The 12,206-nt window shown below is 46.1% G+C and overlaps 1 protein-coding gene and 1 long non-coding RNA gene across 3 annotated transcripts in view; one reads left to right on the top strand and one right to left on the bottom strand.

The window, feature by feature from the left end:
- RAB6A (RAB6A, member RAS oncogene family) overlaps positions 1–12,206 on the top strand; it is a 42,202-nt gene that overhangs the window by 1,223 nt on the left and 28,773 nt on the right. The window lies entirely within an intron of this gene.
- On the bottom strand, positions 5,070–10,499 carry LOC114805901. The gene is made up of 3 exons (XR_003754003.2): positions 10,245–10,499; positions 10,038–10,158; positions 5,070–5,174 (listed from the first exon to the last, which is right to left on the bottom strand). It is a non-coding gene; the product is annotated as an uncharacterized LOC114805901 (long non-coding RNA).

Genomic DNA, 12,206 nt, shown 5'->3' with positions numbered 1-12,206 from the left:
TCATCCAGTAGTATTTATTGAGCGCTTACTGGGGCAGAGCACTGGACTAAGCGCTTGGAATGGGCAATTGAGCAACATTCATTCATCCAGTAGTATTTATTGAGCGCTTACTAGGGGCAAAGCACTGGACTAAGCGCTTGCAATGGACAGTTGGGCAACATTCATTCCCTCATTCCACCGTATTGATTGAGCGCTTCTTAGGACTAAGCGCTTGGAATGGACAATTAAGCAACATTCATTCAGTAGTATTTATTGAGCGCTGACTAGGTGCAGAACACTGGACTAAGCGCTTGGAATGGACAATTGGGCAGCATTCATTCATTCAATAGTATTTATTGAGCGCTGACTAGGTGCAGAACACTGGACTAAGCGCTTGCAATGGACAATTGGGCAGCATTCATTCATTCAATAGTATTTATTGAGCGCTGACTAGGTGCAGAACACTGGACTAAGTGCTTGGAATGGACAATTGGGCAGCATTCATTCATTCAATAGTATTTATTGAGCGCTGACTAGGTGCAGAACACTGGACTAAGCGCTTGGAATGGACAATTGGGCAACATTCATTCATTAATTTAGTAGTATTTATTGAGCGCTCACTAGGTGCAGAACACTGGACTAAGTGCTTGGAATGGACAATTGGGCAGCATTCATTCATTCAATAGTATTTATTGAGCACTGACTAGGTGCAGAACCCTGGACTAAGCGCTTGGAATGGACAATTGGGCAACATTCATTCATTAATTTAGTATTTGTTGAGCACTGACTAGGTGCAGAGCACTGGACTAAGCGCTTGGAAGGGACAGTTGGGCAACATTCATTCAATAGTATTTATTGAGCGCTTACTATTCATTCAGTAGTATTTATTGAGCACTTACTAGGTGCAGAGCACTGTACTAAGCGCTTGGAATGGACAGATCGGTAACAGAGACAGTCCCTGCCCTTTAACGGACTTACAGTCTAATCGGGGGAGGCAGACAGACAAGAACAATGGCAATAAACAGAATCAAGGGGAAGAACATCTCATTAAAACAATAGCAAATAAATAGAATCAAGCTTACTAGGGGCAGAGCACTATACTAAGCGCTTGGGATGGACGATTGGGCAACATTCATTCATTCAATATTTATTGAGCGCTTACGAGGTGCAGAGCACTGGACTAAGCGCTTGGAATGGACAGTTGGGCAACATTCATTCATTAATTCAGTAGTATTTATTGAGCACTTACTAGGTGCAGAACACTGGACTAAGCGCTTGGAATGGACAGTTGGGCAAAAGGTAGAGACAATCCCTGCCCAATGATGGGTTTACAGTCTAATCGGGGGAAACAGATGGACAAAAACAAGACAGCTTAATCACGATAAATAGAATCAAGGGGATGTACACCTCATTAACAGCAATAAATAGGGTAATAAAAATATACAGATAGAGACCATCCCTGCCCCACGACGGGCTCACGGTCTAAATAATAACGATGGTATTTATTAAGCGCTTACTGTGTGCCGAGCACTCTTCTAAGCGCTGGGAGAGATAGAGGGTCATCAGATTGCCCCATGTGGGGCCCGTATTTTTTCAACCCCGTTTTTGTAGACGAGGTCACTGAGACCCAGAGAAGTGAAGGGACTTGCCCAAGGTCACGCAGCAGACAAGTGGCGGAGCCGGGATTAGAACCCAGGACCCCGGACTGTCAAGCCCGGGCTCTTTCCACTGAGCCGCGCTGCTTCTCAGTTTTCCAATTAGGAGTGTGTTTGTGACCCCGGCACCCAAGGCTGGGAGAAAAATCCCGGTGGGGAAAAATAAAGGTGTGCCCACCTCGCGGGGCTGCCTCTTGAGGGTGGGGACTCATCGCATTGGTATTGAAAATGCATTTAAGAGAGAGTTATGTATTCATTCAGTCTATTTATTGAGCGCTTCCTGTGTGCAGAGCGCTGTGCTAAGCGCTTGGATCGTACAATTGGGCAACAGATGGAGACCATCCCTGCCCAACAACGGGCTCACAGTCTCAAAGGGGGAGACAGACAGCAAGTGGCTTTCTGAATATAAATGCCGATTCCTCAGGCAAGATTTCTTGCTGGCGTTGAATGGAATCCGAGGGGCCCTGCCCTGTCTCCGTTTCTTTCTCGAATTTCGCACGAGATACAAAATCCCCATTTCATAACGGTCACCTTTCCAGGGACTCTCTACGGCCAGTCCGATTTTCTGCCGACTTCCTTAAGGTTGACAGTGGGGAATGAGGAAACACGGCGGGCCACCGGCATCCGCGGACTTCGGCATCCGCGGACTTTGACGCCTGCAGTGTCCATCCTCTTTTCTGCCTTTTAACCGAGGAGAAGTGGAGAGATTATTTCGGGCTCTCATTAGAAAACAGACCCGTTGGTTGTCACACCACGGCACCGATGGCGGAAATTTGATTCACGTCTTAAATCATCAATGTAGATTTTGGTTCGGTGACCCTTCGGTTCTAGAAATAGACCTATGCTCCTGGAAGATTTGCCTCGAACCGCTGTGCTTAAAGAGAGGATGGCATATTAATCTGTGGACCTGTCCATTTTTTCCCCTCCCCTTCGGTAGATTATTTTTTCTCGTATAAAACTAGAGAGACACTTCCCAGCTCAAGAAACCCGTTTTAACTTGTCATCTTTTAGGTGAGCAGCTCCCACCAGTGCGTCACGTGCTTTAGGCCCATTGTACAGCAATTTCTGGAAAGTATCAATCAAGATATGCCATTGCTTAGTATAGTGCTTTGCACACAGTAAGCACTCAGTAATGATTGAAGTAAATATTGTTTCAGAGTGTTTCAGGCACACTCTGGGGTTGCCGCGCTGGTGCTGTGAAGCCGAGATAGTTAATTGGCGTAAAGAAGCCATTACTTTGACGCTCCAAGGAAGATTTCGGCCTTCGGTACACATCTTCACTACCTGTTTTTACGTCTTTTGTTAAGCGCTTACTGTGTTCCGGGCTCCGTACTAAGCACTGGGGTAGATACAAGTTAAATCCGGTCAGACGCAGTCCGTGTCCCGCCTCGGACTCACAATCTTAATCCCCCATTTTACAGACGAGATAACTGAGGCACAGAGAAGTTAAGTGACTTGCCAGCCCAAGGTCACAAAGCAGACAAGTGGCAGCAGACCATAATAATAATAACGATGGTGTTTATTAAAAGGAACAGCGTGGCACCACCCTCCTTCCTGTCTCATAAACCCTTGGCGTTATCTCTGACTCCTCTCTCTCATTCAGCCTGCACATTCGATCCGTCACCGAATCCTATCGGTCCCATTTCATAACGTCGCTAAACTCCGCCCTTTCCTCTCCTGTGCCATTGCTACCACGTTGATACAATTACTCATCCTATCCTGCTTAGATGACTGCATCAGCCTCCTTGCAGATCTCCCGGCCTCCTGTCTCTTCCCCACTCCAGTCCCTACTTCACTCTGCTCCCCGGATCGTTTTTCCACAAAAACGTTCACGACGACGTATCCCCCCCACCCCGCCCTCAACAAACTCCAGTGGTTGCCCATTCACTTCCCTATCAAACAAAAACTTTGACTTTGTATATAGTTTTATTACCCTATTTATTTTGTTAACGAGGTGTCCATCCCCTTGATTCTATTTATCGAGCTGAAGTTGTCTTGTTTTTGTCCGTCTGTCTCCCCCAGATTAGACTGTAAACCGGTCAGTGGGCAGGGATTGTCTCTACCTGTTGCCGGATTGTACAGGCCAAGCGCTTAGTCCAGTGCTCTGCACCTAGTAAGCGCTCAATAAATCGTATTGAATGAATGAATGACTTTAAAGCACTCCAACACCTCGCCCCCTTCCAACCTCACCTCTCTCCTTCTACAACCCAGCTGGCTCATTTCGCTTTTCTAGTGCCAACCTTCTCGCTGTGCCTCGATCTCTCCTGTCTTGCTGCCGACCTCTAGCTCAGGTCCTGCCTCTGGCCTGGAACGCCCTCCTCAAATCCGACAGACGGTCACCGTCCCCACCTTCAAAGCCTTATTGAAGGCACCTCCATTTCCCAGACTATGCCCCACTTCTCCTCATCTCCCACTCCCTTCTGCATCTCCCTGACTCGCTCCCTTTGCTCTTCCCCCTTCTCAGCCCCACATCACTTAACGTACAATTCTGTAATTTTATATATCTGTATTGTTGCCTGTCTGCCTTCCTCTCCACCCCTCCCAGACTGTAAGTTCATTGTGGGCAGGGAATGTCCCAGTTTACTGTTGTATTGTACTTTCCCAAGCTCTTAGTACAGTGCTGTGCACACAGTAAGCGCTCAATAAAGATGACTGAATGAATGAATAAATGAATGAAAGAGCACAGGCCTGGGAGTCTGAAGGCCCTAAGTTAATAATAATAATGTTGGTATTTGTTAAGCGCTTACTGTGTGCCGAGCACTGTTCTAAGCGCTGGGGTAGACATAAGGGAATCAGGTTGTCCCCCATGGGGCTCACAGTCTTAATCCCCATTTTACAGATGAGGGAACTGAGGCACAGAGAAGTTAAGTGACTTGCCCACAGTCACACAGCCGACAAGTGGCAGAGCTGGGATTCGAACTCATGAGCCCTGACTCCAAAGCCCATGCTTTTTCCACTGATCCTGACTCCACCACGTGTCTGCTGTGTGACCTGGAGAAAGACACATAACGTGTCTGGGCCTCAGTTACTTCATCTGTAAAATGGGGATTAGGACTGTGAGCCCCATATGGGACAGGGACTGTGTCCAACCTGTTTAGCTCGCATCTACCCCAGTGCTTAGAACAGTGCTTGGCACATAGGCAGTACTTAAGTACCATAATAATTATTATTATTATTAGGCCTGGGATTTAGAGGACTTGGGTTTAAATCCCGGCTCTGCCACTTGACTGCTGGGTGACCTTGGGCAAGTCACTTAACTTCACTGCCTCTGTTTCTTCGTCTGAAAGATCGGGATCTAAAGACCTATTTCCACCCTACGTAGACTTGAGCCCTCTGTGGGACAGGGACTGTGTCCAACTGGATTAACATGTATCTACCCTAGTGCTTAGAACAGTTCTTGACACATAGTAATCACTTAACAAGTACCACAACTATTAAAACAATAATAAGCACTTACCCTGGGATGAGCACTGTGCCAAGTACTGGGGAAGATGCAACTCTGTGGATCGTACACAATTCTTTTTCCACGTGGGCCTCAGCCTACGAGGGAAGGAGAACAGTTTTGAAAATCCACCACTCCACTTACAAAACGTTGCTAAAATCGCCTCTCTTCCAAGGACCCTTCCCAACTAAGCCCTCATTTCTCCTACTTCCTCTTCCTTCCGAGCCACCCTTTCACTTGGATCTGTACCTGTTAAGTCCTTGATATCTGCATTTTGTGTACATAAAATTTATTTTAATGTCTATCTCCCCCTCTAGTCTGTAAGCTCCTTGAGGGCAGGGATCATGCCTACCAACTCTCTTGTATTGTGCTCTCCCAAGTGCTTAGTAGAGAGCTCCGAACAGAGTAGGCACTAAATAAATACCACGGATTGAGAGAGTCTAAAAGGGAAGGCTAATTTTCCCCCATTTTACAGATGAGAAACTGAGGCCCTGATTACTGAAGTGACTTGTCCAGCAGGCAAACCCATGTCTCCTGACTCCCAGTCTCGGTCTCTTTCCACTAGTTTATGCGCTGTCTCCCCAACAGATATATATTTTTTTAACTTTCAGTTTACTTTCATTCACAGAACATATTTTTTGTTATTCCAGTTATTATTTTTAGTCACATTTAATCCTTTTTTGGGGGGGGTGGGTGGGGGAGGTTGTGTGTTTTCTCATATTTTGAAGGCTTAGTTTTCCTTTTCAGCCCATGGTTACCGACTCAAGTACTATTTGGAAGATCAGTCAATTGTATTTGAGCACTTACCCTGTGCAGAGCACTGTACTGAATGTTTAGGAGAGTACAATAGAGTTGCCAGACATGATCCCTGCCCTCAAGGAGTAATTCAGAATTTTAAGTAGAACAGGATAAGGAAATATTTTCCAACTTAGCAAAGGTCTGATAAACCCAAGTTACTTGATGACATTGTGTATAAATTATCTTTAGAGCTGTTGAAATTTCACAATTTAGTTCGAGTACCATAATGTACCAGGAGCGAGATATGCCAGTTATGTGTATTCTGCTTCACCATAGCAAGGACGCATAAGGATTTTTCATTATTCACTTGTCTGTTGAGTTTCTGGGTGAGGTTTTATGGTGATTTGTCGGAAGTTCAGGCATGTGAAATAAACTGCTCTCTGAGGAAGGTTTGTGTTTCTTTTCTTGTCTAGGAAAATTAGTATCACCTTGATTAAGTCATAATTAAACTAATCCTATTGCCTTTCTTGGGGAAACTGAATGCTGCTTTTTTGTTTTTCTTTGGACACTGGCATGGTGAATCAAGGTAGGTTTATTGAGTGACTAAAAGTAACCTTTTTTTAATGTCTCTTGGCCATTTATATATAATCTGCTGCAGTGTAGTGGTAAAATATAGCTCTAGTTCATTTCCCTTCATTTTGTGACAGGCACTGGGTTTAAGTCTACATAGGGGAGCACCCATCTTTTAACAGTAGTAGCTATTAATCAATAAAATTGGTTCTAAAAGCATATGGTTAGTTATTTTTTAAATGTTAATAACCTAGGTATGACTTTATAACGGTGCGGGTATACGTGTTATTCAAACCAGAGGTGTGTTTTCGTGAACTTGTGGAATTCCTCTTGTTTATGCTGTTTGTGGTTTATTATTTGTACAACTGTCAAAAAGTTACGATACCATAAATCTTGTGACATTAAGAAGCAGTGTACCTTTAAAAGATTTCCATGTGCACATCACCTGTCTCGGGGATCCCATAGTTCTTCCTGATTCTTTTGCAGCAACTTCCTCAGATGTTGGGTTGGGAAAGTTGACACCCTAATGCTGCCTTTTTATGCGTCGGCTAGACCTCCTCCTTCAATTGGTATTTATAGAGCACTTCACCTTGCGCAGAGCACTGAACTAAGTGACTGGAAGAGTACGGTGCAACAGAGTTGGTAGACGTGATCCCTGCCCTCAAGAAAGCAGTGTGGACTAGTGGATAAGCACGGGCCTGGGAGCCGGAGGACCTGGGTTCTAATTCCCGCTCCTCCTGTGTAACCTTGGGGAAATCACTTCTCTGTGCCTCAGTTTCCTCAACTGCAAAATGGAGATTCAACATCTGTTTCGCCTCCAGTTTAGACTGTGAGTCCCAAGTGGGATAAGCACTTAATATGGCGTGAATATCTTGTCTCCACCCCAGGGTTTAAAACAGTACATGACGCAGAGTAATTGCTTAGCAAGTACCTTTAAAAAGAAAGCTTACAGTTTAGAGGGGGAAACTGACATTAAAGTACATTAGGGGAAACAGCATACGGCTATGAAAATAAGTTCTGAGGGGTGAGTATCAAAGTGCATAGGAGCATAGACGCAAGGTCTTAGGCGACACAAAAGGGAAGGAGGATAGGAAGGATGGGGAGGAGAGAGGTTAGTCAAGGAAGGCTGGAGGAGACATGATTTCAGGAGGGTTTTGAAATGGGGAGAGTGGTTGTGTACGAAGGGGGAGGGAGTTCCCGGCAGGAGGCAGGACCTGAGCAAGGGTTGGTGGCGAGTTAGGCAAGATCCAGGTACAGTGAGTAGGTTGGCATAAGAGTAGCAAAGGGTTTGGGCCGGCTTGTAGTGGGAGAGAAGATAAGAAGGGGCGAGCTGATGGAACTCCTTGAGGACAGGGATCGTGTCTACCATCTCTCTTATACTGTAATAATAATAATAATGTTGGTATTTGTTAAGCGCTTACTATGTGCAGAGCACTGTTCTAAGCGCTGGGGTAAACACAGGGGAATCAGGTTGTCCCACGTGGGGCTCAGTCTTAATTCCCATTTTACAGATGAGGGAACTGAGGCACAGAGAAGTTAAGTGACTTGCCCACAGTCACACAGCCGACAAGTGGCAGAGCTGGGATTCGAACTCATGAGCCCTGACTCCAAAGCCCATGCTCTTTCCACTGCGCCACGCTGCTTCTCGTACTGTAGCCTCCCAATTGCTTAATACAGTGCCGGGCACAAAGTAAGCATTCAGCAGATACCAGAGGTAGACCGATTTACAAAATCCGTTATGGGCAGAGAACCGCGGAGAAACAGCTTGGCCTAGTGGGTAGAGCATGGGCCTGGAAGTCAGAAGGACTAATCCCAGGTCTACTGTTTGTCTTCTGTGTGACCTTGAGCAAGTTGCTTCGCTTCTCTGTGCATCAGTTGCCTCATCTGTAAAATGGGGATTAGCACTGTGAGCCCCATGAGGGGCAGGGGCTGTGTCCAACCTGATAAACCTGTAAGTGCATAGCAAATACCAGTAAAAAAAAATCAAACAAAAATCCTGTCTCCCAACTCTGGTGAACTGTATCGAGAAGCAGTGTTGCCCAGTGGAACGAGCGCGGGCCTGGGATTCCACCAACAGCTGGCCAAATCTCAGGTCTGAACTTCTGGAAGAGAAGTTATTAATTGCTCCTCAGCAGGAATCCCTTTTCTGAAAAAGTCAAGTGATGAAAAATCTCTGGGTGGTTTAGGCTAAGGAATGGGGGAGGCAGAATTGGGGGGTTTTAGCGCATAAGGAGAGAATATACAATGTTTTGAAAACCAAGAACTGAGAATTACAGTTAAAACTCATTCCAGAATGAACATATGAACATCTCCTGGGAGAGCTGGATTGGAAACTCAATCAAAATCCTCTAATGGGCGCCCATTCTTGTCCACATGAAGCAGAAACTCCTGACCATTGGCTTTAAGACCTAATCAGCACCTCCCATCCCCCATCGATCCTCCCCAGGGCTTAGAACAGTGCTTTGCACGTAGTAAGCGCTTAACAAATGCCATCATTATTATTATTATTCTTGCTTATCTCACTACAGTCCAGCCTGCCCGCTTCGCTCTGCCCAAACCGTACTTCTCTCTGGGACTCTGGTCTCTCTCTTGCCTTCCACCTCTTGCTCATATTCTCCCTTCTAGTGCTGTGACTTCCCCCCCATCTCACTTCTGGCAGATCATTGCTCTCCCCATCTTCAAAGCCCTTCCACAAATCACACCTCTCCAGGGGGGCATAATACTCTCTCATTTCCCCATCTTATTTCTCTTCCTGTCCTCCTAACCTATGATTCTACTCTTGATTTCCTTTCAGTGCCCCTTTAACGTGGATTCAGAGCAGCTGAAGGGGTGAAGAAGTAACAGTCGTGTCCTACTTGAGTTGCAAATTTTGGTGGCATCTCTTTGGAATTATCTGTAGATGGGGTCTGATTGAAAGAAACAGGGGTAAAGTGAGGCTTGACTCACTTGCCTGTGATGTAGTAAAATTGTTTACCTTGAAGGTGGTTATGAATGGAGGTATTAAAGGAAATTTCTGCAACCCCCCAAAAGTATAAAGAGACATAATTTATTTGTGAGCAGGAGGAGCCTGGAACCACCAGGTTTTTACCTCCCCCTGGCCTGATCTACATCTCTCAAAGCTATGGGTGCTTCCTCAACTAATTGAAAATACTCTTTGAGGGCAAGGATGGGGTCTGTCTACTCCAAACCTATTGATGGTTTGAAAATAATTGGATTTCTTAAATGAAAACTGGGTAGGGGATTTTTTTCTTAATTTTAGATTTGAATCTTTGAATATGACATAAGTGGTAGACTGCTTTATACCTGGATGACTCAGTGGGCAGACTGCTGCTGGTTTGGAAAAATGGGGCTGTTTTTGATCTTGTCTTTCAGATAGAATCATACCAAAAATTTCCAGATTCTTCTGGTGAGGCTGTTTGTGTTATTAAAGAACCGGTGCTGCAAGGTGTCCGGGACACTGATCTACCCTAGACACGCCTGCGGTCCAGTTGAAGATGCGTAAGGGGTGAAGGGCTTTGAAGTTAAGGCTCTGGCGTGCAAGATTAAGTGGTCCCAAAGTATTGAGGGTTGACCCAGAAAATAAATCAGGAGTACGAACCTGAGGAATGTGATTTCCCACCCCACTGCCTCCTGAAAAATAGGGGTATAATTACCTTCATGTTATTTTTTACTTTGGGTCTTTTGTCTGGTAGTAGCCTAATCACATCTGGACATTATTTCTGAAAGATGGCTCAGTTGGATGTCATCGCCCCATTCTCCTCCTTGCCTTGACTTCTAAAAATATAGAACATGAAAAAGGAAGCGGACCTCCCAAAGAGAAACTTCACATATAATATAGAATTTATGCCAGCAGTACCAACCTCTAGATCTGATGAAGTCTCCCGTCAGGAAGTCAAATGATGCGTTTCGATCCTCTTGGCAGCTGATGTGACGGCCTGCAGCTGTGTGCTACGTACAGACACCATCCAGTAGTGCTGTGTCTTGAATTTCCCACCAAACTAAAGCTTGGGCTGCCAGACGAGAAATTAGCCAACAGTTCTGCTCACAAACAGAACGCAGCCGTGGAACGGGTTACGGCACCCCGATCTCGTCTGTCTCACCGCCCACCTCTTGGCCACGTCCTGCCTCTGGCCTGGAACGTCCTCCCTCTTTATAGCTGACAGACGATCACCCTCCCCACTCTCAAAGCCTTATTGAAGACACGTCTCCCTCAAAGAGAACTTCCCCTTCTCCCACTCCCGTCTGCATTGCCCTGGCACTTGGATTCGCATCCTTTCTTCACCCCTCCCTCGCCACACAGTATTATGTACATATGCAGCGCTTAGATCAGTGCTTGGCTCATAGTAAGCGCTTAACAAATACCATCCTCATTATCATATCAGCAGTCGACTTACTTGTTTTTATGTCCTTCTCCCCTTCTAGACCGTAAACTCGTTTTGTAGGTAGGGAATGCGTTTGCCAACTCTGCCATATTGTTCTCTCCCAAGTGCCCAGTCTTCACACGGTAAGCGCTCAACAAATGCGACTGATTGATTACCGTATGGTCTCCCTTTTTTTAATGCTGCCAGTAATGTCAGGAGCAATGCCCACTTGCTCCCGGTTCGGTGTTTCTGGTAAAGCTTCTGCGTTTATTCCAAAGAGTAGCAGCTGTAAACTTGTTTAGACCCTGCAGAGGAACATTAACTTGGGTTCAGTTGATTCCTTCTCTTTGTTTTGCCGTGAAATTGCATCACCTAGGTGAAGTAGCTGCGAGTCTACTCATGCAAGAAGGGTTGCGTGCAGCCGAGGCTGCTGCTATGGTCCCCCGGTGCCGCTCCCAGCCTCCTCGGGGCCTTGTCCGTGCCGTGAGGGAGCACGGCTGGGCCTCCTGCTTGGGCCGGTGGGCCCGGGTAGGGTAGAATGAGGAGCGTCCAGCTTGAGAAAATAAGGAAAGAAACATATATGCCGACCCACCAGCGGCCTCTGGTAAAGGGGAACGGTCGCAGATGGTAGAGTGGCCCACCAGGAGGAAGGAGGGAGAAGGGCTCGGGGAGGGAGCCTAAGGCAAGAAGGGGAAATTCAGGGGGCGTTAAAGAAGCGGAAATAGAGTCCTGCAGATTTCTTCACTGGGATTGAGGGAGGAGAATCCCCTCCAGCCGGGAGGCAGGACGTTTTAAAAGACCCCAAACCCAGAGCACGGAAAAGTCATCTCTTTCCAACTCTAAGCCCTGATGGGTTTAATGCCTATGTTTGACTCCGCAGTTAGCGGCAGGGTTTGTTTGCTGCTGGAGGTGATGGCCTTTTGGACGGAGCAAAGGGTGGGAGGGTGGAGTGGGGGGAGGAATTTGATCACTGAAGAAATTGAGTGCTTTTTAAAAATCCCGGTGGTTTTTGGTTTAACTGAGCTGTTCCCGCAGTTCAGCAGCTGTTTGGCCTTGGGGTCTCTAATGGTCTGTTGAAGATTTTTAGGTTTTTTTTTTTAATTTTTTAAATGACATTTGTTAAGTTCTTACTATGGGCCAGGCACTGTAAGCACTGGGGTAGATCCAAGTTAATCAGGTTGAATACGGTCCCTGTCCCACATGGGGCTCACAGTCTTCATTTACAGATGAGGGAACTGAAGCCCAAGGTCAGGCAGCAGGCCAGAGGTTTTCTTTTCTATTGATCGTTAATGAATTGCTTAAAATCAACAGAGAACTCTCCTCTCTTGGCAGGCAGGGACCTACAGGTTTTCAGGTCCTTCTCCCCACTTTCAAGAGAACCACTCATGGAAAAATTTCAAGATCCAGAAGACTCTGCCCTGTTTTAAAAGACCTTTGAGAAGGAGGCTTTCTTCCAAGACA

Source organism: Ornithorhynchus anatinus, chromosome 20 (assembly GCF_004115215.2).
Source record: "Ornithorhynchus anatinus isolate Pmale09 chromosome 20, mOrnAna1.pri.v4, whole genome shotgun sequence".
Taxonomy (NCBI): Eukaryota; Metazoa; Chordata; class Mammalia; order Monotremata; family Ornithorhynchidae; genus Ornithorhynchus; species Ornithorhynchus anatinus.
The sequence above is the reverse complement of the archived record's forward strand: the minus strand, read 5'-3'. Positions and strand labels throughout refer to the sequence as shown.